Source organism: Eleutherodactylus coqui, chromosome 1 (assembly GCF_035609145.1).
Source record: "Eleutherodactylus coqui strain aEleCoq1 chromosome 1, aEleCoq1.hap1, whole genome shotgun sequence".
In the NCBI taxonomy this organism is placed as follows: Eukaryota; Metazoa; Chordata; class Amphibia; order Anura; family Eleutherodactylidae; genus Eleutherodactylus; species Eleutherodactylus coqui.
The window spans coordinates 96681046-96705157 of NC_089837.1; the positions used below are offsets into that span (position 1 = coordinate 96681046).

At 45.7% G+C, this 24112-nt stretch overlaps 1 protein-coding gene across 8 annotated transcripts in view; it reads right to left on the reverse strand.

The window, feature by feature from the left end:
- ZBTB38 (zinc finger and BTB domain containing 38) overlaps positions 1-24112 on the reverse strand; it is a 44888-nt gene that overhangs the window by 5273 nt on the left and 15503 nt on the right. The window contains exon 1 of one of the 8 annotated variants that reach the window (XM_066598156.1): positions 17251-17270. The exons of 6 other annotated variants lie outside the window; for them this stretch is intronic. The gene's annotated coding sequence lies outside the window, so the exon portion shown is untranslated. Of the gene's footprint in view, positions 1-11389; positions 11429-17250; positions 17271-24112 lie in introns of those variants that run through there. One more of the 8 variants, XM_066598153.1, reaches the window with a different exon arrangement.

A 24112-nucleotide genomic window follows, 5' to 3' on the forward strand; every position in this document is an offset into this window, starting at 1 on the left:
ACATAGCACCAGCCAGTCATGAAAAATGTATTTGCATCAGGCAGGATCGCCCAAGCAGGTGCAGATGGGTTTGAATAGCACTTTGGTGTAATATCTTGGGGTAAAATTTAGAGTTTTTAACTTTTAAAGTTAAAAATGTACTAATTTATTACTACTTAACGTTAGCATCCGAATTCAGAATTCTATGTATTTAAAATGTGACTTGTCAACAATTTAGGTACTTTTCCATGACAAATTTAAGAATGTGAAAGTAGTTCAAATCCTGACTAAATAAAATCTCCCGATTTAAAATGACCTTTACAATAAGGCAAAAACAAAACTACAACAAGGAGCAACTTTTGTCTTGTTCAGAAAAATATAAAAGACTGATGGCACATGATATAAATTGATAAGTGCACATATTAAGAGCTGATGACATCATCTTATGAGGAATGACAATACCGTTTTTTTTTTATTTTTACAGATATACCGCACTACATGTAGGCTTGGCATGTATAATATTAAGCAGCCACTCCCCCGAATACAAGGTAGACATTTGATTAGTTGTTCATCAGTATATTGCCCCAGTGCAATGCACTCAATATAGCAGTTTGTCCTCCCGCATGCTGAGGGATGTGGTGTCTATAGCTGCCCTTGTATTTGGTATCAGTATACACGTATGGTCACCTTCTGTGATTTTTAAACTTTTGTAGTCCTAGGCAGAAAGTAACGACTTCTTAAAAACAAGTTTTATTGCTAAATTAAAATTAGGGCTACGTAAATAACAACACATATATGATCGAGAGTGTAAACTGTAATACCCAGTTATGCAAATAATAGGAGACAGATTCAGTACCCAGCTAAAATAATTAGCTCGAAACAGAACAAGTACTTCACCAAGAATTGGGTTTATTACGGTTTTCTCTCATAAGAGGATCAGAATGAACTTGCTCCAAGACCTGGACTGCTTTAACACCCATAAGGTTCTCTTTGTCAGTCCACCATCAGGGCTGACAACTGCTTCATTCGCTAATCTACCCCAATAAAATGGAATCACAGGGCTAATCCTAGAGGACCGGATAACCCTCCTTAAACTACTAACACAAAGTCAAAATTAATGATAGTAGATAAACTATTAAAGCAGTGGCAATAATACCCCTGGTAGATTAGCGAAGGGAGCAGTTAAAAGGTCAGACTGTTGACTTTAAGTAAGCTATCTTCCAATAGTTGGCGCTGCGGAGGCACTGTACCATCTCTTGCATAATAAATTTCCTAGAGAAGCACTGCATGGATTATAAGTCTCCTCATGCCAACGTCATGCTCTCCACAAAGAGAAACAATACAACCCCGACTGAGTAATAGTTCTGAAATGCGTCGGAGACTATGCAAGTCAAAATATGACTGGCAATAGCTAAATACAGTTCTTTTCACATAGTTTTCCACTTAAAACATAAGAACAAAAAAAACCCACAAACATATATTTTTCTAAAAATGGTATCACACAAAGGGACATTAAAGTTACATCAAGGGCCAAACAAAGTTAAAGCCATTTAATTAGCCCCAAACAGCAGAACAGCTAAATAAGCTTGATCATAAAATGCCTTATTTCCTCAAAACCTGTTTTCCATCAGACCTACTAAAACAAATTGAATCCTCATTTAACAAAAGGAATTTTTTTTCACATGGAACAAGTCCTACAGGGCGGACTCACACACAGAAACACCACTATGGGTTTTTAATTACCGTATATACTTGAGTATTAGGCGACCCGAGTATAAGCCGAGTGAAATCACTGAATGGCTGTAATTGGTTTATGGAGCGCCGGCTGTGATTGGCCGGCGCTCGATCCAATCACAGCGCTGATGGCGGGAATTTCAAAACTAAGCCAGGGAGATGACAGTGGGGAGAAGTCTGAAGCAGCTTGCTGCACCGCCGGGGACAGCATCACGCTGGGGACACAGACGACGGCTGAGAGGTGAGTATTTAGGGTTATTTTTTTTTACCATACTCGAGTATAAGCTGAGGGGGGCTTTTTCAGCACTTTTTTTGTGCTGAAAAACTTGGCTTATACTCGAGTATATACAGTAGTTATTTTGACCCAAAACTAGAAATGCATCCAGCAGGAAGGAGAAATATAAGTCCTTGCTTTAAATTTCCCCTATTTTGAATCTACTTATAGTGTGAAATTCACAGAGGGGGCAGCTAAAGTCAAACCAACAATTAAGCCCTATTCACAGGAAAGACTTAGACTAAAATAATAATCTTTATCAGAAATTTGTTAAAAACCACACTTAGGGCACAACACAGAACAAAGGTTGGGGGTGTCTCACCCACCTGTAGGTGATCGGACTATCAGGTGGTGGCACACCTCCACCAACCTAGGACAGACAAGAGCAGGCTACAGGTGAATAGGGACCCTGCCAATGTGGATTGGGTACCAAAATTTGAAATAGTTGAAGACACAAACGTGTTGTAATGTGACCGTATCAGTGAGTGATAGCCCCCCTATTATAGGGTGAGATGATCACTTGATCTTTATATAATTGGTTCAGTCCAACCGAAACTGGTGAAGTCGGTTCGGTTGATGTCTCACATGTAGCTCCTGCTAGAAAATTTTTTTTCCCTTGATGTTTTTAAAAGCTTATTGATGTTAAATAGAATCTGTAATGGTCCGTTTGATACACCATATTTAAATTTTTTGACCGTACTTTAGACTCGACGCGTTTCACCACTTCATATGAGTGGATCTTCAGGAGTGGTAGTACTTAGTACAGTAGTGTCAGTAACGGAGATATATGCAGATTGCGCTTCACTGGGCTCGAAATTGAGGACCAAGTGATTGGTACAAATCAAAGTATTGAGTCCTAGACATAGAATATGCTCATGATATTGACTCTAAGACAGGAGAGATAGGACATCCATCAAGACTGTTGTATATAGTCTTATGTATAATGGCGGATGCCTAAATTTTCTTCCTAATGGTAAACTCATCTAGCATATCTGTTAGAGGCCTCTGACTCGTATGGCTATCTTAATGAAACAGGAGCCCCTCCTTACACGGACTTATACTCCTGATCTTTAAAATGCCCCAGCCCAAGGTTAGAGCCAAATGGTTATGGCTGGCACAGCTAGCTTGTTGAGGTCAGAGCCTATCCTCCTAACACTCCAGTCTACTTGATTTTGGATGTGCAAGTTATAGCTAGTGTCCCAAAGGCACAATCGCCCTAGTCAGATGCCAAAAAAGTCAGAGTCAATAGCATAGATCGTTCCCCTATATGCGGTTAAAGAGCTTATAGTACAAAAATAAAAGGTCCCATCGCCTTGATGCATGGGAAAAAAATGCACATGTATATAACCCTATTGAAAAGAATGGGGTTTATATTTGTGCGTCTCGCACGATTTACTCGGCTGTGTAAAAGCTGTCTCAAGGGTATGTTCCCATGTAAGGGAAAATGTTGCGAAATGTCAGCAATGGACATTGCGCACCAAATTGCGCATCACAGCGCAAAAAAAAAAAGTGAACAAAAACTACTAAGCCCTTGTGGACTATGTGATAAGAGGGGTTACCCCTTTTAGGGGATATCCATCATGATAGACAAGTAGAACACACCTTTGTCTACGAGGTTAGCTCAATCATAGCAGTTGCTAGGTATTTAGCCAGCCCTAAGATTGCAGAGGTCTGTGTCCTTAACACTTGATGGGATGGGACAATTTAAGGACCATCCATATTTGTTTGCCCTAAGAATATCGGGCAGCAGTAACAATATCTCTAATAGACAACACAGGACTCCTAGTATGGAGTGGAGTGAATCATTGCATTAACCAGATAGTTGTAGCCAGTAAACAACGTCTGGTATACACCATGGATCTTTTCAATCTTTACGGACTGGCAAACTATTTCAGCTCCCTATATCGATCACGAGACTAGGTGTTATAGATTAAATATATGCGCGATTGAGTGAACCAACACACAAGATCATATATGTACGGAATGGCAGGGATATGAGCTTTTTCAAAAAATCATAAAAGGGGCCTATACTAATTCCTGATGATCCACGCAACTCGAGGTGAAATGCGTTGAAGTCGTAAATAATAAGCATAAGCATTGTTTTGAAGTCATACACAACAAGCAAGGGATTGTTTTATATAATTACATGTAGTGGACTGGTATGACAATCCAGTCTAACTACATTCGAGTATTCTTTACTGTAGATCAACGGAAAGACGTGGATGAATCTGTCTGGTCGACACAGTTTTCATTCATTACTTTCTTTGGCTGATATCCAGAAGTAGAATATCATATCACTGGAGGAGCCTAGGTCACTGTGAAGGGCTCATAGGTAGATAAAGGTGTGTGCTGCTTGTCTATCATGATGGATATCCCCTATTAGAGGTAACCCCTCTCATCACATAGTCCACAGGGGGTTAGTAGTTTTTGTCCATTATTTTTGTCTGTTTGGTGTGCCCCATGTGTGCTATATTTTAGCCAGTCTAATAAAATTTAGTTTTAATAATTTAGTCTATTCTGTAAAAGGCTAATATTCTAAGAATAGACTACTGCCTCTGTGATTTCCATGGAGCGGATTTTGACCTATGAGGAACAGTTAAAGGATCTGGGAATGTTTAGCTTCCGGGAAGAAGTCTGAGAGGAGACTTGCTAGCTGTCTACAAATATCTAAAGGGCCGTCACAGTGCAGAGGGAGCAACCCTATTCTCATCTGTACAAGAAAAGACTAGAAGCAATAGGATGAAACTGAAAGGTAGGAGACACAGATTAGATATTAGGAAAAACTTTCTGACAGTGAGGGTGATCAATGAGTGGAACAGGTGACCACTGGAGGTGGTGAGTTCTCCTTCAATGGAAGTCTTCAAACAAAGGCTGGACAAATATCTGTCTGGGATGATTTAGTGAATCCTGCACTGAGCAGGGGGTTGGACCAGATGACCCTGGAGGTCTCTTCCAACTCTACCATTCTATGATTCAATTTTGGCCTTATGTATTTTTTTCTTTTGACAGCATTCACCGTGTGAGATAAATAATGTGATACTCAGATAGTTGGGGCTTTTTCAGACAAGACAATACCAAATATGTTTTTTTTATTGTTGATATTTTAATCCCCTTAGGAGTCTTGAATTTGCAATAGTTTGATTGCTTCTATAGTATACTACAATACTTCACTATTGCAGTATATAATAATTTTAATGCTCACATTTTAAAGGGGTACTTCCATCTCAGATTTTCATGGGCCTTCTGTTTCCAACCACTTGTCGGATGTGCGATCACTTCAGCCCAACGCTGTTTCCATATCATTCATTAAAGTGAATGAAAGCTATGAAAACAGCGTCGTACAGCGTGCAATGTTGTTTTTCATAACTCCCTGAATTACGGAAACAGCATAGTGAGCTGTGCTATGCTGCTTTGTAACTCTCATTAACTTAAATGAGGGCTACAGAAACAGCACTGGGCTGAAGCGCTTAGCAGTTTCTGTAGGCTCCTGCCAAGGTAGCTTTATGAAGAGCAATCGTTGTTCAGTCGCCACCATTGCTTACATTTAACGATTACACTGTTCTATAAAAAAAATTAGTAACAGAGACACAATTAACTAATTTTACCTAATTTTTGAATTGACATTGAAAATGAAAGATTGGTTCTTGATTGGAAATTACAGAGGGCAAATGTTAAAAACTGAAAATGGCTTTATTTTTGGGATATAAACTGCTTCTCTCCATATATTTATTTAGAGGGACTACAGCGGGGCCACACAAAATTCCATTGTTATTTCTGTGAATGGGACAGTCGTGACAGATTAAATCATTATGGCTTCGTCAATCATCACTTAGTAGCGCAATAGCCGCTTATCACTCCTGATAAAGTCATTCTTCCACCCCTACATAATAAACTTGGACTCATGAAAGGGTTCTCAATAGGAAGGTTAATGTATTTACCCATTTGTGTCAACTAAATCAAGGATAGAATATTTATTGCTCCCCAGATCAGACAACTTCAAAAAGGATGAGGAAGTCAGCTGAAAGACAACGAAAGAGAAGCGTGGAACGCTTTCAAAATTGAGTCATCTATAGATAGGCCTCTCACTAGCCAAGTCAGAAACCTGCTGCACACTGATGAGGGACAATTACCCCGAAACAGCTGTCTGTGCATGGTTATTTGGGCTTTTACCAATCGTTGTTATAAGGCTTGTTTAACCCCTTCCCGCTCCAGGGCGTCTGTTTACGTCCTAGCACCGGGGTACTTCCCGCACCAGGGCGTAAACTTACGTCCTGGGGATAGCGCGAGATCACATATGATCTCGCGGTATTCCGCAGCGGGAGCCGGCTGTCAGTCCCAGCTGTTAACCCCTTCCCTGCCGCGATCTATGTAGATTGCGGCATGGGAAGAGTTCATAGATGATATAATCGCAGAGAGCCCCGCCTGTTGCCATGGCAACAGGATGCCAGACACTGGCGTCCTGTGTTGCCAGTGCCTGAGATCGCTGTATAAGCAATAAGGCATGGCAGGGGAGTAGCCCTGCCATGCCTTATCACAGCGATCATCAGGGCAGTGTTGTAAGTCCCCCAGGGGACACAAATTGTGTTTAAAAAAAGATTTAAAAAAATGAATTAAAAAAAAGTAAAAAAACCCTTTTTTTATGCTTTTTCTCATATTAGCATAAAAAAAGGTTAAAAAAAAATAAAACCCGCACATATTTGGTATTGTCACGTCCGTAACGATGCGTACAATAAGCTGCACATGCTTTTGACTGTGCACGGAAAAAAGCGTTAAAAAAACGCTAAAAAACTAAGGCAAAATGTTAATTTTTAGCATTTTGCCTCCCTAAAAACTCAATAAAAGTTATAAAAAAAAGCCGTATGTACCCCAAAATGGTACCAATAAAAACTACAGCTCGTCTCGCAAAAAATAAGCCCTCATAGAGCTCTGTACATAAAAAAATAAAAAAGTTACAGGACAGCGATTTAGAAAAAAAAAGATTTCCAAAAAAAGGGTTTTTATTGCAGAAAAGTGGAAAAACCTAAAAAAGTAAAAATTTTGGGATCGCTGTAACCGTACCGACCCGCAGAAAAAATGGATTGTGTCATTTATGCTGCATGTAAAAAAAAAATAAAAATCTATGGCAAATTTAATGCGTTTTCTCTCCCTGCTATCATAAAAAAAAAATAAAAGTTTTACAATATAGTCAATGTACCCAAAAGTGGCACCGATAAAAACTACAGTTCGCCATGCAAAAAACAAGCCTTTGTACGGCCGCGTCGACGGAAAAATAAAAAAAGTTATGACTTTTGCTAAATGGAGAAGAAAATCCAGCAAAAATTGTTGCGTCCTTAAGCCCAAAATAGGCCATGTCATTAAGGGGTTAAAAAGTCTGACATTGACTTGCAGGGATGTTGCCTTCCAATAGGTGGCGTTACAGAGTTAGGCTGGCTGCAAACAACCGGGTTTGAATAGCAGAATCCATGATAGTCACCTGTGTGGGGATGATTTGCAGCATTTCACACCAATTCAACTCAATGCAGCATCCGAACATCTGCTCACCGAGCGGACAGTGTCTGTGATTTCTGCTTGCGGAGAAAAAAATCACAGCATGCTGCATTTTTGTGCGGGTTCTACACAGACGACTTCCATTAAAGTCAATGGAAGCCGTCTGACCTGATTCATCGCCTAGCAACGGCGCGGGAAAATTTGTACTGCGCATGTCTGACGGCTCGCTGGCTAGACCATCCGCAATACAGTGGGCCGCCTGCACACGACAAGAAATTACAGGTATGAGGGGTCACCAGCCGGGCACAGGGGCGAATTCCGGTGCAGTATCTCTCATCCAAAATCGGACACGGTCATGTGCAGGCGGCAGCATTGTTTCATCTTCCCAGTTGCATATTTCCCAGAGGAGCATGAATGCCCTTATAAGTCTTCTCACACCTCCTTAAGGAGAAATAACACCCTTCTTGGCTCACGGCTATAGACCTCTCACTAGATCGCCAGAGATCTACTTCACACTGATGAGGGGCAATCACCTAAAAACAGCTGCCTGTGCATGGTTATTCCGGTTTTGGCTCACAAGTCCCAGTCATTGTGAAAAGGCTTGTTTTAAAAAGTGTGACAATGACTTGTAGGAATGCTGCCTTCCAATAGGTGGCGCTGCAGAGGTGTTGTTCCATCGGTATAAGTGTATCTTGACGCCACCAGGAAGCCCTGGTGGCGTCAAGATTGACAGGGGGGTGATGCCCCCTGTCAGTGATTGGTTGCTTATGTGCTTGGGCTGTAGGTCCTGCAAGCCCACTAACCATGAATCCGGGATGGCAGGCGGGACGTTGCAGAGAGGAGGCAGCGGGCAGCCAGCCGGCTGGGCGTTGGAGCAGCACATGCGTGGCCAGCGGCAAGTTTTGCACCTGTGAGCGGGGGAGCAGCCGGCAAGGGACACAGAGGCTGCGGCGGCTGGCGGGACAAAGCAGTGAAGGGGCGGGCGGCCGGCTATGGACAGCGGCTACTTTGTCAGCGCTGAGGGGGTGGATCAGCCCTCACGGAACAGTGAGCCTGCGGCGGCTGCTGGCCTGCAGCAGTCAGCCTCCGGACGCTTGCCCGTGCCGCTGGCGGAACAGAGAAGCGGGCAGCGTCAACATGCCAGTGAGCGCCCATCAGGGAGCAGAAGGGGCTGTGCCAGCTGCCGCTACTCAGCTCTGGGGCGCCGGCCGCCTGGGAGCTGGAGACGGCTGCTCCGCTCACAGTGATTGCTGCAGCGTCTGCATTGATGACAAGCTGCTAATTACTTCCCATCTTAGGCGTACAGTATTACATGTAAATACTGGCAGCTTAGACCGGTAACATTGAAGTCACCGTCAGCATAAGGCAACAGAGCAGCCAGTCATCAATGCACACTGTGCTGCAACAACCTTCGTCTCTTAGCCCTATCGGGAGCTGGGGGTGTGACAGGGGCGTTCTCCCTGTCAAACCTCTAGCTTCCTGGTGGCGTCAAGATACACCAATACCTGTTCCATCTTCCCATTTGCATATTTCCCAGAGGAGCATGGATGGCCTTATAAGTCTCCTCACACCTTCTAGCTGCTCTCCTTGAGTAGAAATGATGCCATATTTGTATGATGCCAAGTACGCAGGAAATAGAACCCATTAATTTCAATGGGCTCATTCACATGCGTATTGGGTGTGCGCATTTTGTTTGTGCAAAGAAATACTCAGCGTGCTATTTTTTTGCGCATTTGAGCATACTGAAGTAATTAACTTAATTCCCCATTTCAATAAATAGGAGCATGCTTTTTGTTCGTGCAAATGTACACGATTTGCACGCATAAAAGTACAGTAAAACACGGACATGTGTGCTTACACCCGTGTGAGACTGGCCTTACAAAGGTAAACGGTGGCCTGCAATGTTGGCAGATTACTGCTGGATAATCAGAAGAAACGCTCCAGAAATGGAACACACGAGACAAACAAAAAGGCATCGAAGCACATAGACGCATTTACTTTCCAATAACAAAAAAAAATCTCATAAAATTAGTTTTCTTGCCTTTTTCCCTCTGCAACTTACAAACAAGAACCAATCTGGCATTTTCAATGTCATTTTTAAATTCAGCATCCGAAATAGGTAAGATTACTGATTTTTTTAGATTATAAAACGCACTCAGGTTTAAATAATAGAAAATGGGATAAAAATATTTCAAACTAATTAAAACTTTCCTGGTGGTCTAACAACCACCGTGGTAATAGTGCCCCCCGTGGTAATAGTGCTTTCAGTAGAAATAATGGCCCCCAATGGTAATTTAACCCCAGTAGTAATAGCAGAACCCAGTATTTCCAGTGGTAACAATGGCCCTTAGTCCCTACGTTGGGGCAGCAACCCCACCACAAAATACTCTACCTTCCGTGCCTAGCTCCGGTCTGGGCACCTCTGAGTATCATAGGCTCTGACTTCTGACACTTCCTCCTGGCATCTGCGTTACTGCACTTCCTGTACATGCAGTGCGGATGCAGGGAGGAAATAACACAGTATGCTCGGCTGAAAAAAGACAAATGTTCATCTAGTTTAGCCTGTTTCCACCCCACTAGTTGATCCAGAGGAAGGCAAAAAAAACAATGAGGCAGAAGCCAATTTACCCCCCCCCCCCAAATTCCTTCCTGAGTCCATAATGGCAGGCAGAATAAGTACCAGAGGTCAGAGCCTGTGACACTCAGCGGCACCCGGACCAGAGCTGCGCAGGGAAGGTAACGTTTTTCCTGCACTATTGCGCAGGGGGCATCCTGCTGTAGATCAGTAGCGGAAATCCTGCCTCCAATCCTGCACCATTGGTACGGATTTTGAAGTGCGTTTTATCGATTAATTCTGTGCGGAATTCACCCCCTCATTGACAAGAGGTGAATTCCGCAGCGGAAACAGCAATAAAATTGACATGCTATTGATTTAAATCCTGCGACACATTTCAACTTCCGCACGGGTTTTGCGTGGATTATTTTCGAAATCTCACCCACTTTGCTGTAAGCGGGTTCGCACGTAAATTCCGCGGCAAATCTATCCCACCTGCACCCCCCTCAGCAAGATTTTTTTTCTGGCTCCAAAAAACACGGTAGATAATCAATCATGTCTCCAATACAAAACCTGCGTTGAACGGTTCTGGCGTTTAGTTTTGCACGATCCAGCGACAAACCGAATGATAATAGAAGAGTAATAAGCGGATTCAAAATGAAGGAAACATAAAGCAAACGGCCTTCCATGACTCCCCTCTTATGTATCCAGAACTCCAACGAAAACTGCATGTGTGCAAGCAGCCGACAAATACAAGACGGCGCAAAATAAACCTTCCGGTATGCATACAGCGAGAGTGCAAGAGCCGTCTAGTTACAGGATGAAAGGGTTAATGCTCGAGGAAAGAAATAAAACCGAGGCCCAAAGATGGGCAGTGCCCGCTGAAGAATTAGGCTTGCAGTGCTGCCATGTCATGCCACACTTCCTGACTGCATACAATAAGGAAGGCCTGGCTGAAGGACACAATCCATTGCACGGACATGAATACGGTTTCCCGCATGCACATATAGAATGGACATATGGAAGGCATTTAGATGTCATCCATAAACCTGCAGCTTCATATAGCGCTGAGCAGACAGCTGCAATGATAGCTGCCATAGCCAGCCCTCCCCATGTGCCATGCAGCAGTGCACCCTGGCATGTAGTGCCATATGAAATATGCCAGCTGCTAATACATTGCACTTATAAGCAAAATCTCATGCAACTAGCACAGAAGTCAATAGCACAGCATGCAGCACAGAAGTGACTGGAGCCAAAGCATCCTCAATTAGTAATGCAGGCTGTAGAATGAACTTGGCATTAGTTGTGCCCCCTCTGCCCCTGTATGTATGGTGGGACTAGGCCAAGCTGTGAGCCCTTACCTCCGTGCAGCCGCTGATGTTTACAAGCAGTGAGGTGCATGCACTCTATGGAGCTCTGCGCGCTTTTCCACCACCAGGTGGCGCTCGAGTCCTTACTGGAGAAGCAAGCATTGAGAAGGAATGGCTCCTCCTTGCTCCACAATGACCTAATGGCAGTGACATGTCTGCTGTGGGCCCGGTGACGTGCTGATAATGCCTCACGTATGACTCAGTCAGGATACTTCGGGACGAACATTTCAGTATCATGAACCTTGACCGAGAATTAGCAGCGCTGAATCAGGTAGTACCTTGTAAAGGTTGCTGCAACTTGTAGTTCTACAATGGTATTTATCTGCTGTGACATGTTGGGTTAAGAGTTGTAAAAAGAAAAGCCGCTTCCCGCAGCGAGTAAGCGGGGTGCGTTATGGAAACGGCTTAGGAAAAATGAAAGCCGGGTCTTGGCGGCTGCTAATTTCAACCGCTGAATAAGGCCGGTGCTCACGGGCGGATTTGCTTTGCGGAATCCAGGGCGGGCGTCCGCAGCAAATACCAGCCGCAGCATGCTATGGAAAAGCCTTTTTTTCCCGTGACGATGAGCGGAAGTCAATCGCGACTTGCTGCTAGCGGGGAGGGCAAACATCACAGCATTCAAGTCAATGGAAGCCGTCCGTCCCACAGCCCTTCTGCTATCATTGCAGAAAGGTCGCAGGATCCGCATCATCGCCTGGCGACAGGGTGGCATTATATGTACTGTGCATGTGTGTCAGCCGGCACATCCACAATGCTGGTAAGAAGACTGCGGACAGGTAAGTGGGGCCGCCGGCTGGGCATGGGGGCGGATTCCACAGCGTGTGCAGGCGGCCTAAACCTGCATGACAACCACTCCACCGCCGACTAAACCTGCATGACAACGGCTCCACCGCTGACTAAACCTGAATGACAACCGCTCCACCGCCGACTAAACCTGCATGACAACGGCTCCACCGCCGACTAAACCTGCATGACAACGGCTCCACCGCCGACTAAACCTGCATGACAACGGCTCCACCGCTGACTAAACCTGCATGACAACCACTCCACCGCCGACTAAACCTGCATGACAACGGCTCAACCGCTGACTAAACCTGAATGACAACCGCTCCACCGCCGACTAAACCTGCATGACAACGGCTCCACCGCCGACTAAACCTGCATGACAACGGCTCCACCGCCGACTAAACCTGCATGACAACGGCTCCACCGCTGACTAAACCTGCATGACAACCACTCCACCGCCGACTAAACCTGCATGACAACGGCTCCACCGCTGACTAAACCTGCATGACAACGGCTCCACCGCCGACTAAACCTGCATGACAATGGCTCCACCGCTGACTAAACCTGCATGACAATGGCTCCACCGCTGACTAAACCTGCATGACAACGACTCCACCGCTGACTAAACCTGCATGACAACCGCTCCACCGCTGACTAAACCTGCATGACAACAGCTGCACCGCTGACTAAACCTGCATGAGGACGGCTTCACCGCCGACTAAACCTGCATGACAACGGCTCCACCGCCGACTAAACCTGCATGACAACGGCTCCACCGCCGACTAAACCTGCCTGACAACCACTCCACCGCTGACTAAACCTCCATAACAAGGGCTCCATCGCTGACTAAATCTGCATGACAGCGGCTCAACCACTGACTAAACCTGCATGACAACGGCTCCACCGCCGACTAAACCTGCATGACAACGGCTCCGCCGCTGACTAAACCTGCATGACAGCGGCTCCACTGCTGACTAAACCTGCATGACAACCACTCCACTGCTGACTAAACCTGCATGACAACCACTCCACCGCTGACTAAACCTGCATGACACCTACTCCACCGCTGACTAAACCTACATGACAACGGCTCCACCGCTGACTAAACCTACATGACAACTGCTCTACCGCTGACTAAACCTGCATGACAACCACTCCACCGCTGACTAAACCTGCATGACAACGGCTCCACCGCCGACTAAACCTGCATGACAACGGCTCCACCGCTGACTAAACCTGCATGACAGCCGCTCCACCGCTGACTAAACCTGCATGACAACCACTCCAACACCGACTAAACCTGCATGACAACCACTCCACCGCCGACTAAACCTGCATGACAACCACTCCACCGCTGACTAAACCTGCATGACAACCACTCCACCGCTGACTAAACCTGCATGAGGACGGCTTCACCGCTGACTAAACCTGCATGACAACCACTCCACCGCTGACTAAACCTGCATGAGGACGGCTTCACCGCTGACTAAACCTGCATAACAACCACTCCACCGCCAACAAAACCTGCATGACAACCGCTCCTCCACTGACTAAACCTGCATGAGAACGGCTCCTCCGCTGACTAAACCTGCATGACAACGGCTCCTCCGCTGACTAAACCTGCATGACAACGGCTCCACCGCTGACTAAACCTGCATGAGAACGGCTCCTCCGCTGACTAAACCTGCATGAGAACGGCTCCTCCACTGACTAAACAAAACCTACATCTCCCCTTGTTCCTTATAGTGTATGGGCCAGGCACTTGCCAGCACATGTATGATGCCGCTGCCCCCCACGGTTGAGGTGTGAATGGCTTCCCTACATGTTGAATTGTAAAATTAGCCATTTTTAAGACCACTTGCCATCATTTTAATGCGATTATAGTCCCATTACAGCGACTGTCCAGGCATCCACACATCACAGTAAAGAGGTTCCCAGCAGCACTCAATGTATATTCCCCAAAGGGAGAGGTGAATAAAATGCCAGCCACTAATAAGAGTCTGATCCCCAAGACTCAACAGTCACATCTGTTTTTGGCCGAAACGTAGCCTACCTTTTTAGATCATGGGAAAATAAAAATGTGATTATTTTGTATTGTATGCTGCCGCTATCCTTTCATATTTGGATCCACACACATCAGCCATAGCAGGAGCTCCACCTGCCTGAGGCTGCGTCACATTTGTGCATGCAATACGCTGAGATTAGAACCCATTCACTTCAGAAGGTTTGTTCACTTGCACGTTTCGGTTGCCCCCCCCAAAAAAATAGCATACTCTGTTTTTCTGTGTATCAGCGCACCAAAGGTCCCAATAGAAGTCAATGGGGTGGGGGCGCAAATACACGTGCGACATGCTAAGAGATCCTCTCACTAGCAAAAGCCAGACTCCTACTGTACACTGATGATGGGCAATAACCCAGAAACAGCTGTATGTACATGGAGTCTGGCTTTGCTTTTGATTCCCAGTCATTGTAACAAGACTTGTATAAAAAGTCCCACTTTGACTTGAAGGAATGCTGCCTTTCAATAGGTGGCACTGTGGAGGATTTATTCCATCTCCCTTATTTGCATATTACCCAGAGGAGCGTGCGTGGCCATTTGAGTCTCCTCACTTAGTTTATAGTATATAGTTGCTCTCCCTAAGGAGAAAAGAGCGTTTCTGACCCCTGTCCCAGGCCTCTCACTAGCAAAAGCCAGACTCCTACTGTACACTGATGATGGGCAATAACCCAGAAACAGCTGTATGTACATGGAGTCTGGCTTTGCTTTTGATTCCCAGTCATTGTAACAAGACTTGTATAAAAAGTCCCACTTTGACTTGAAGGAATGCTGCCTTTCAATAGGTGGCACTGTGGAGGATTTATTCCATCTCCCTTATATGCTAAGAGATGCGTCATACGCTGCGTAATTTCACTGGAAAAAGAACACATCTAAAACTAATTACATATTTAAATTGGTGCGTCTTTGTTTGCCGCACACAAATGAACATGCCGTACGGGCGCAAAGAGTATAGTAAAATACACCGCTGCACCCAGAGAAAGCATAGTTCATTCCGCCTAAATGCATATGCTCGTGTGAAGGAGGCTAATATTGTGTAGGTCCCCCTTTGTGGTGCCAAAAACATACTGACTGATCAAAGCACGGACTCCTCAAGACCTCTGGAGGTGTCCGGTTTTATCCGCTCCAAGACATTTCCTTTCACTCCTGTAAGTTGTGAGATGCGGCCTTCATGACTCAGACGTATGTCCAGCACATCCCATAGGTAACCAGTCAGGTGAGATCTGGAGGACAAGTCATCACCTTGTGGTCCGTTGCGGTCCTGCAGGGTGGTAAGACACATGATGCTGCTGACATTAGGGAATATGGCTGCCATGTAGGGGGTGCTTGGTCCGTACCATGTTTAGGTAGGTGTACATGTAATGCAGAACCCAGGGCTCCCCAGGAGAACATTGCCCCCAGCGTCACACATCTGCCAGCTTGTCTTCTCATATAGCATCCTGGTGCCATCTCTTGTCTAGGCAAGAGTTGCAGTTGGCTATTCACATGATTCATCAGACCAGGCCTTCTTCTTCCATTGCTCCATGGTCTACTTCTGATGCCCTTTGTAGTCAATTTGGCAGTGAAGAAGCATGGGCACGGACACCCGTCTGCAGCTATGCAGCAAGCTGTGATGCCCTGTGTGTTCTGACATATATTTTTTCAACACTTTGTGCTACAATTACTTATGTGGGTTCAGACCACACATCAGGGGGCCTTGGACACCCATGATCCTACCATTTTGGAAATGCTAAGGCATTAAAACCCCCTGTCTAAGAGTTTGTGGGATTGTAGAGTGTAGGGTCATAGACAACCATTTGTGCTACAGTATCTCTTCTGTGAAGCCTGTCCAGAGGAGCTAGCCCCGGCCACCCACAAGCATCAGTGAGCCTGGCTGAACATAACCTGTCGCCAGTTCATCGGGTGTCCTTCCTTGAACCATGGCGTACCGAGAACACACAAGACCTGCTGTTTCGGAGATGCTCTCAGTCATCTGGTAATCACAGTCACTCAGATCCTTACACTTGCCCACATTTTCTGCTCCGAGCACATCAACTTCAACAACTGACTGGCTACTTTTTTTTCTGAAACATTCCGCTCCTGACATGGGCCATTGTCATGAGATAATCAGCAGTAATCACTGTATCTGCCAGTGGGTTCAATGTTATGACTGATTGTGTAAGGTTAGAACCCTCCTGGTCCAGCTGACATGTAGCCATGCCTTGCCCACCCATGCCTATAGTTGTAGAGAATCAGGTGGTCATTGGCTGCCTCAGATGGTGTGGTCTGGGTGCATGTGGCCAGCCAGGTTGTGCATTTTGCAACCTAAGGCCTCGGCCAGACAAGCGTGTTCTTTTGCGGACCTATTAGAACCATTGGTTTCCTATGGAGTGTTCAAATGTCCGTTTTTTAGAAGTGTGAAATAATCGCACCTGCAAAAGATAGGACATTGTGCCTGTAAGGTCCGTGCTGTGCGATAAAGATAGAACCGAACTCTGTATAGGTGCGAGCTGCACATAATTACATCGTGTGAACATACCATTTTGCGCACATGGTTCATTGGCCCCAAATCAATATCTACGGGTCTTTACTGTGGGGTTAATCATGGCCTACTATTTTGCTACCACTATCCATATATTACGTATCCATTCCACCTCTATCAAGTCTGTTGCTTGCTGCAAGCAATCCAATTGCACAACGAGATCTAACAAGGAAGGACCATGCAGGAGAATAGGCTGCGAGACATTAAACGAGATCACAAAACTATTCAGTGACTGCTAAACTTCATACGAAACCATTTCTAATGCTTTTAGGAAGCTTTATGGGAGGTCTCCTTTAAGGCAGATGTTATGGGAGGTCCCCCCATTAATGGGAAAAGCTAATCAATTCATGGAGACTTGTGGACAAATGAAGCAAGCAAGCAAAACTCGAAGAGAATACCGATTGTAACACATCATATAAACAATGAAGCAATTGTTATGATACATTCATTTCCGATTGGCTGAAGATACTAAACTTGACAAGTACCTACCGATTTCCCCATGTATTTCCCGCAATGTATCAGCAGTACGTAGATAAATCACTGGCTTACAGATAGACTATAGAGTTCCAGGCCTGCAATCAGCCGGCTGCAGTGAGCGAATCTGTGAATTTGGCTTCCACCCAGATTGCTGATATCAGCCTTGCAAAATATGACTGACCCACTTCCTGTCTTCTCAGAACAAGCTGTCTTGTGTGCATATAATTTATTTAATTCAGCGCTGGATGTTTTCTTCTCTGACAGTTATCGAAGACTCAGATGCAATCACTTGTATAATTGCATCATTTCTTGTGACGTAAAAATCCGTCAATTTGCCATCTGTCTATTCAGAGCTGGCCACTATCTCTGTTTTTTTTTTTTTTTTTTTGAAACAGTGGAAAATTGTGGTAATTGTACTACAAGTAGAGTGAAGTCTCCTTAAACTGACTGTCCGGGCCTGGAGAAACAAAGATGGCCGCAGCAGCTTCTCTGACTACCTCATGCACGATGTGCAGGTATTATTGTATCCTGACGCCACCAGAAGCTAGGGGTTTGACAGGGGGAACGCCCCTCTTACACCCCCAGCTCCCGATAGGGTCAAAGTAGAAAGGTCCTAGCAGCACAGTCTGCGTACGTGTTTCCCCGCGCTGCAACCTTAGGCTCAGCCTTACTATTGTAGTTAGCCTTATATTATTAGGGGTGTAACATGGCAGTATTTACATGTCATAATGTAAGACTTACTACAATAGTAAGGCTGAGCCTAAGGTTGCAGCGCGGGGAAACATGTATGCAGACGCTGCAGCGTGTCTTCTCCATGCCTCCCTCCATTTCATCGTAGCATGATAGGTGGCCGGCTGCTCACCTCTCCGTTCCGCCCGCACCCTCCGTCCCCGCCTTAGGGCTCCGTCCCGGACACTGGCTGTCACCGCTGTTGCGCTGAGCGCAACAGTGCTCCCTCACGATCGCTGCAGGGAAACCACTCTGACTTGGGTATGGCCTCCCTGCTCCCGAAGTTTGGGGGGTTGGGGCTTGTGGCCCGCTGCCGCTGAAGGAATTTTCTCAAGGGCCTGCAAGGCAGCAGCGGCCACTGTATGCCTTTTCTATTACTGTTTAGTAGGCTTGCAGGACATGCTGCTGAACACCATTTGCAGCCAATCGGGTACAGGGGGCGTCACCCCCTTGTCAAACCTGACTCCACCAGGAATTCCTGGTGGCGTCAAGATACAATAATACCCGCTGTGCATTAGTATCATTAGTCTAAGAGATTACACCTGCTTTTACCTGCGCATTTCAGTCACACACAAAAAAAATGCAGCATGCTCTACTTTCCTGCGCATTTGCACACCAAATGGTAGCATGCTCTATCATTGTGCAATCCTTCGGAACGTCTCGCCTATTGTTTAGTGGGACCTTGAAAGACATTGCATGGCACTCACATGCGTGCGATGTGTATGCAAGTGCAATGCGGTTCCCATTGAAGTCAATGGAAAACACTTGTGATCCTTTCATGCGTGTGAGGATTGCAATTTCAAAGAAGCATTGTGATTTTTTTTAATCAAGAAGACTTACCATCACCATGAAAATCACACGTTGGCAAGCGCAATATCGGACCGAGTTTCTCAATGCAATATTGCGATTACCTGAGTGAATGTAGCCTAACTCCTTGTCCTCTTTCTCTCTCTCTTGTCTTCCTTATTGTCTTCGTCCTCTTACCTCCGTTACTGCTTATTTACATTTTATGTATCATTTATGGCCCAGCTTTTCTAATAGATCTGGTTACTTGTAACGCCCTTTTGACTGTCCGTACACAGCCCGGGCTTGATCCTAGATACCAAGATCATTCTTAAGGCCCATTTAGACACAACATTCTCGCTCAAAAGAAATCTTTTGAGCAATAATCGTTGTGTGCATTTACATGGCAAGATGATCGCTCAAAATTCGCTCAAACGGCAGTTTGAGTGACAGTTTTGAGAGTTCACTTTTCATAAATGTGTACATGAAGGCTCACACTGTATGTAGAAGACAAGCGGGACTGCTATCTTCTGCATACAGCTGTTGTCTTTTTGGAGCGCTCAGCTTGTATACAGCTGAGCGCTCTGAGTGGGGTATACGGAACACAGCTGCAGCGCTGTCTTCTGCATACTCCTGCTGTGTTCACAAAGCGCATGGCTGGTATACAGCTGAGCGCTCTGATCGGGGTATGCAGAACACAGCTGGAGCACTGTCTTCTTCATACTCCAGCTGTGTTCTCCGAGCGGGATAACAGCTGAAAGACAATGATGAACGACTCGTTAACGATAACTGCACGATGTCCGTGCAGTTAGACCCAATGAGTCTCGCTCACAAGACGGCTTTGAGCGATTTTTGAGCAAGAATCATTGGGTCTAAATGGGCCTTTAGCTAGATTTGTAGTATATGTGGTTTGTGATGGGGCATTTAGGACCTCGGTTATGGTTTAGAGACCTAATGTTCCTCTCTTATTGTTATTAGTGATGTATATCATTTCTTGTTATAGCTTCTTGTTTTTCTTGTTCACTGCCTTTTTTATAAAACCAATAAAATTGTTGAATGAGAAATAAAAAACTTAAAGGTGAAATCTGGTCCGCTTTTCCTTCGGACCGCTTCGGAAACATCTACTCTGCTTCATGTTTTGAAAATCTTTGAAGCATTGTCACTTGCTGACCTTCTATGGCAGAGGACTACATTAAAAAGATGACATAGTTCATGTACATCTGTAGTTGTCGTAACTCGCTTGAACCTTTATATCCCAGCACAACGGATAACAGACTAGTTACTAAACCAGGAAACACCAGGGCATAGCATTAATCGACAGCTACAAGACCTTAAACCATTGGAAATGAAGGACTGACCACGATCATCATGACAGGCCAACTCAAGAGTCACAATAGACTGGACCTCAAACTGCTGGACACCGAAGACTAAAAGTTCTCCTCTTGTTATAACCATCTTGCCTGCTGTTTTTTGCTCGCCAACCATTTTTATTTCGGTGATAATAACCACTCCGTTTCGTATGAAGTTTAGAAGTCACTAAATAGTTTTGTGATCTTGTTTAATGTCCCGCAGCCTATTCGCCTGCATAGTCCTTCCTTGTTAGATCACGGGGAATTGGATTGCTTGCAGCAAGCAATAGACTTGGTAAAGTTGGAATGAACACATAATATATGGATAGTGGTAGCAAAATAGTAGGCCATGATTAACCCTGCAGTAGAGACCTGTAGATATTGATTTTGGACCAACAAACCGTGTCTGCCTCCGCCAGCATGCCTTTCTTCAGCCATTTCTAAGGAATGCTCATTGACAAATTCTATAGGGATTTGTTAGTCTCGACTCTTGACCAATGTTATTGGCCAGTGTATATCTCACATTCTCCCTTATGGCTAATATATACTCCTGGTGTCTGACTTCGCTATTATCCCTAGTCATGTTGCAAGGCATGTTAAAGGGTCGGTCATTCAGGGTGAGTAGTTTTGCTCTTTTTGGGAGAACTTATTTACATATTTCTCTCTTCGTTTAGCAGTTTGCTATGCAGAAAGATAATGAAGGCAATTTTAATTTTCCATTCTAGAGAAAACATTAAAGGCACTATGCAGTTTTGAAGAAAAAATAAAACAAAACTAGAAATGTGATAAACCAATAAAGGAACCACTACTTACCTATCCTCTGCCCCGTCGTTCCAGCACTTCTGCACCTGGGGTTCTTCCGATGTTTGTTTACATGCAGCCAATGACATCATTGCTCAGCGATAGGAGCCTTGATATCAGGAATACAGTACATGGCCACTGCAGTCACTGATTGGCTGCAGCAGGAATATTAAACATCACTGCTTATAAACAGAGACTACAGGGGGACTGCAGGTACTTCAAGGCTGGATCACTGGGACAGAGGGCATGTCAGTTGTGGTTATTTTATTGTCTTTTTACATTTCCAGCTTTTTATTTCAAAACTGGATAACCCCTTTCATCCTGCAAAATATGATAGGACTAGGGCTACACTGCATTTTATCTTTCCATGAGGCTACTTGAGAGACAGAAAATACCTTCATGGGGTTAATGCCTAATTCTAAATCCTAAATACAAGATGCTCACCTTACATGGTTGTGTAAACTAGGCACTAAAAGAAGATTTGTCACACTTGACAAATCTTCTAGTTAGTTCATCCACATAAGCCAAAGTGTTGGACGCAGCGTAGAATGATATATTACAAACTTATGCATTAAGAGTATGTATGATCAAGCGCTCACATAGTTCTGTAGATTGATGCAACTCATTGACTGTCAGTATAATTTGTCCTAAGGGTAAAGGTCCATTTAGACGGGATGAAAGTTGCGCAAACGATGCTTGACATTCCTCCTAGCACATACTCGCTCCCGTGCTGTTGCATGAGAGCTAGGAGTGCTGGCTCGCTCACAGAGCAGCCAGCAGGGGGACAGGGAGGCTGGAGGAAATTTCTCTCCTCGCTCCCCCCCACCCCTCTCCATTGACTTGAACGATGAGCTGATCGCTCAGTATTAATGTCAGGACAGTGTCCGGGATATGGGGGTCCCTGAGATATCCCGCAACCCCTGTCCCTGCCTACTTGCCCCCCTGGGCTAACCCCCAGGGCGACAACTGGGCGGCGGTCCCTACCCTCACTAGGGAAGCGGGACACGGGAAGACAAACAGACACTGAAGACAAACAACGGTAGAATGGTCAGACAATCCGGGTCGGCAACAGGAGGGTACGCAGTACAGGGGGGTCAGGCAAAAACGTAGTCAAGGTCCAAAAGCAGAGGTCAGGAAAGCCGGGGTCACAAACAGGAGACAAAAGAATACGCGGGTGCAGCTGGAAGACCAAACTAACACTGGCAAGGGCTGAAAGGAAAACACACCTTTTTAAATGCTGTCAGCGCTCCCGCCCCAGAAGCCGATTGGGGCGGGGAGCCTGACAGCAGCAGGGCTAATCAGGGAGGTGCTGGGGACACACCCCCAGTCTGCAGCACAGACAGTTACTAGGGAAGCCAGCCTGGTAGTCAAGTGCCTAGAGAAGCCCCTGCTGCCTCCCTAGCAACCCGGCGGCGACCAGTCTGACAGCGGCCCGGGGAGATCACAAGAACCGGGGCTCCCCTACGCCGCACTCCTGTAACCCGGGTGGCAGGACCGGTGGTGTGGGCACGGGGCCCCCGAGAATTGCTGGTTCTGACAGTACCCCCCCTTCTACGGGGGGACACCGGACCCCCATGGCCAGGAGCGGGCTTGAGCGGGAAGGCCCTGTGGAATGATCGGACTAGGCGTGGGGCATGAACGTCCCTGGCAGGGACCCACGTCCTATCCTCAGGGCCAAATCCACTCCAGTGGACCAGGTACTGCAGTACACCTCTAACCCGTCGGGCGTCAACAAGCCTTTCTACTTCATACTCCAGTTCCCCCTGTACCAAAGAAGGAGGGGGCGGGTTCTGGGTGGGTAGAACTGGAGTCACGTATTTTTTAAGCAAGCTTTTATGAAAAACCTTGTGGACCTTCCAGGAGTCCGGAAGTGACAACTTATATGACATCGGGTTGATAACCTGCGACACAGTAAATGGGCCAATGAACCGAGGAGCAAGTTTCAGGGAGGGAACCTTAAGTCTCAGATTTTTGGATGACAATAAAACCTGCTCCCCGACCACAAAAGGTGCCGAGATAGTACATCTTTTCTCAGAGTATTTACGTAGCTTCTCTTGGGAGCCCTGAAGGTTCTTACGAACCTGGGCCCAAACTGTGCACAGTTCCTCAGAGGATATGTCAGCGGCCGGATTGTTCGAGACAAGGGGAGTAGAAAGCGAGAATCGGGGATGGAACCCATAGTTACAAAAAAAAGGTGACACTTGAGATGACGAGTTAACATGGTTGTTAATAGCAAATTCGGCGAGAGGCAGGTAGTTGGCCCACTGAAACTGGTTATCAGAGACAAAAAGTCGCAGGTACTGGATAAGTTCTTGATTCATCCGTTCTGTTTGTCCGTTACTCTCGGGATGGAAGGCGGAGGAAAAAGACAAATTGACATTTAGGTTTTTACAAAAAGCTCGCCAGAAGCGAGCGACGAACTGTACCCCTCTATCTGACACAATATCCTCGGGGATCCCATGTAGCCGAACAATCTCCTTGATGAACATTTCAGACAGAAGTTTGGCGTTAGGTAACTTGCAAAGCGGAACGAAATGTGACATTTTAGAAAAACGGTCAACTATGACCCAAATGACCGTATTCCCCAGCGAGGATGGCAGATCAGTAATAAAATCCATGGACAAATGGGACCATGGCCTGGACGGAATGGGCAAGGGAAGAAGAGGACCCTCAGGACGTCTCCTGAGATTCTTCCCCCTTGCGCAAACCGGGCACGCGGACACAAATAACCGTACATCCCTGGCCATGTGCGGCCACCAATAGAGTCTGGATACTAACTCTAGTGTACCCCTGATACCGGGGTGTCCAGCTAGGACTGAAGCATGTGTCTCCTCTAACACTTTCAATCTCAGTGACAACGGAACAAAAAATTTGCCTTCCGGAAGGGCTTCAGGGGCGGATTGTTGAGCAGCGTGTATGAGAGGTGAAAGGTCGGAGGAGACAGCAGCGAGGACCACTCCAGGAGAGAGAATGCTCTCAGGCTCAGACTCGGAAGGTTCCGGAGAACCAAAACTCCTAGACAGGGCGTCTGCCTTGACATTTTTAGAACCGGGTCTATAGGTAACAACAAAATTGAACCGAGAGAAAAACAAGGCCCAGCGGGCTTGCCGAGCATTTACCCTCTTAGCGGAATCTAAATAGGTGAGGTTTTTATGGTCTGTGAGTACCGTGATCTGGTGACGAGCTCCTTCCAAAAAATGCCTCCACTCCTC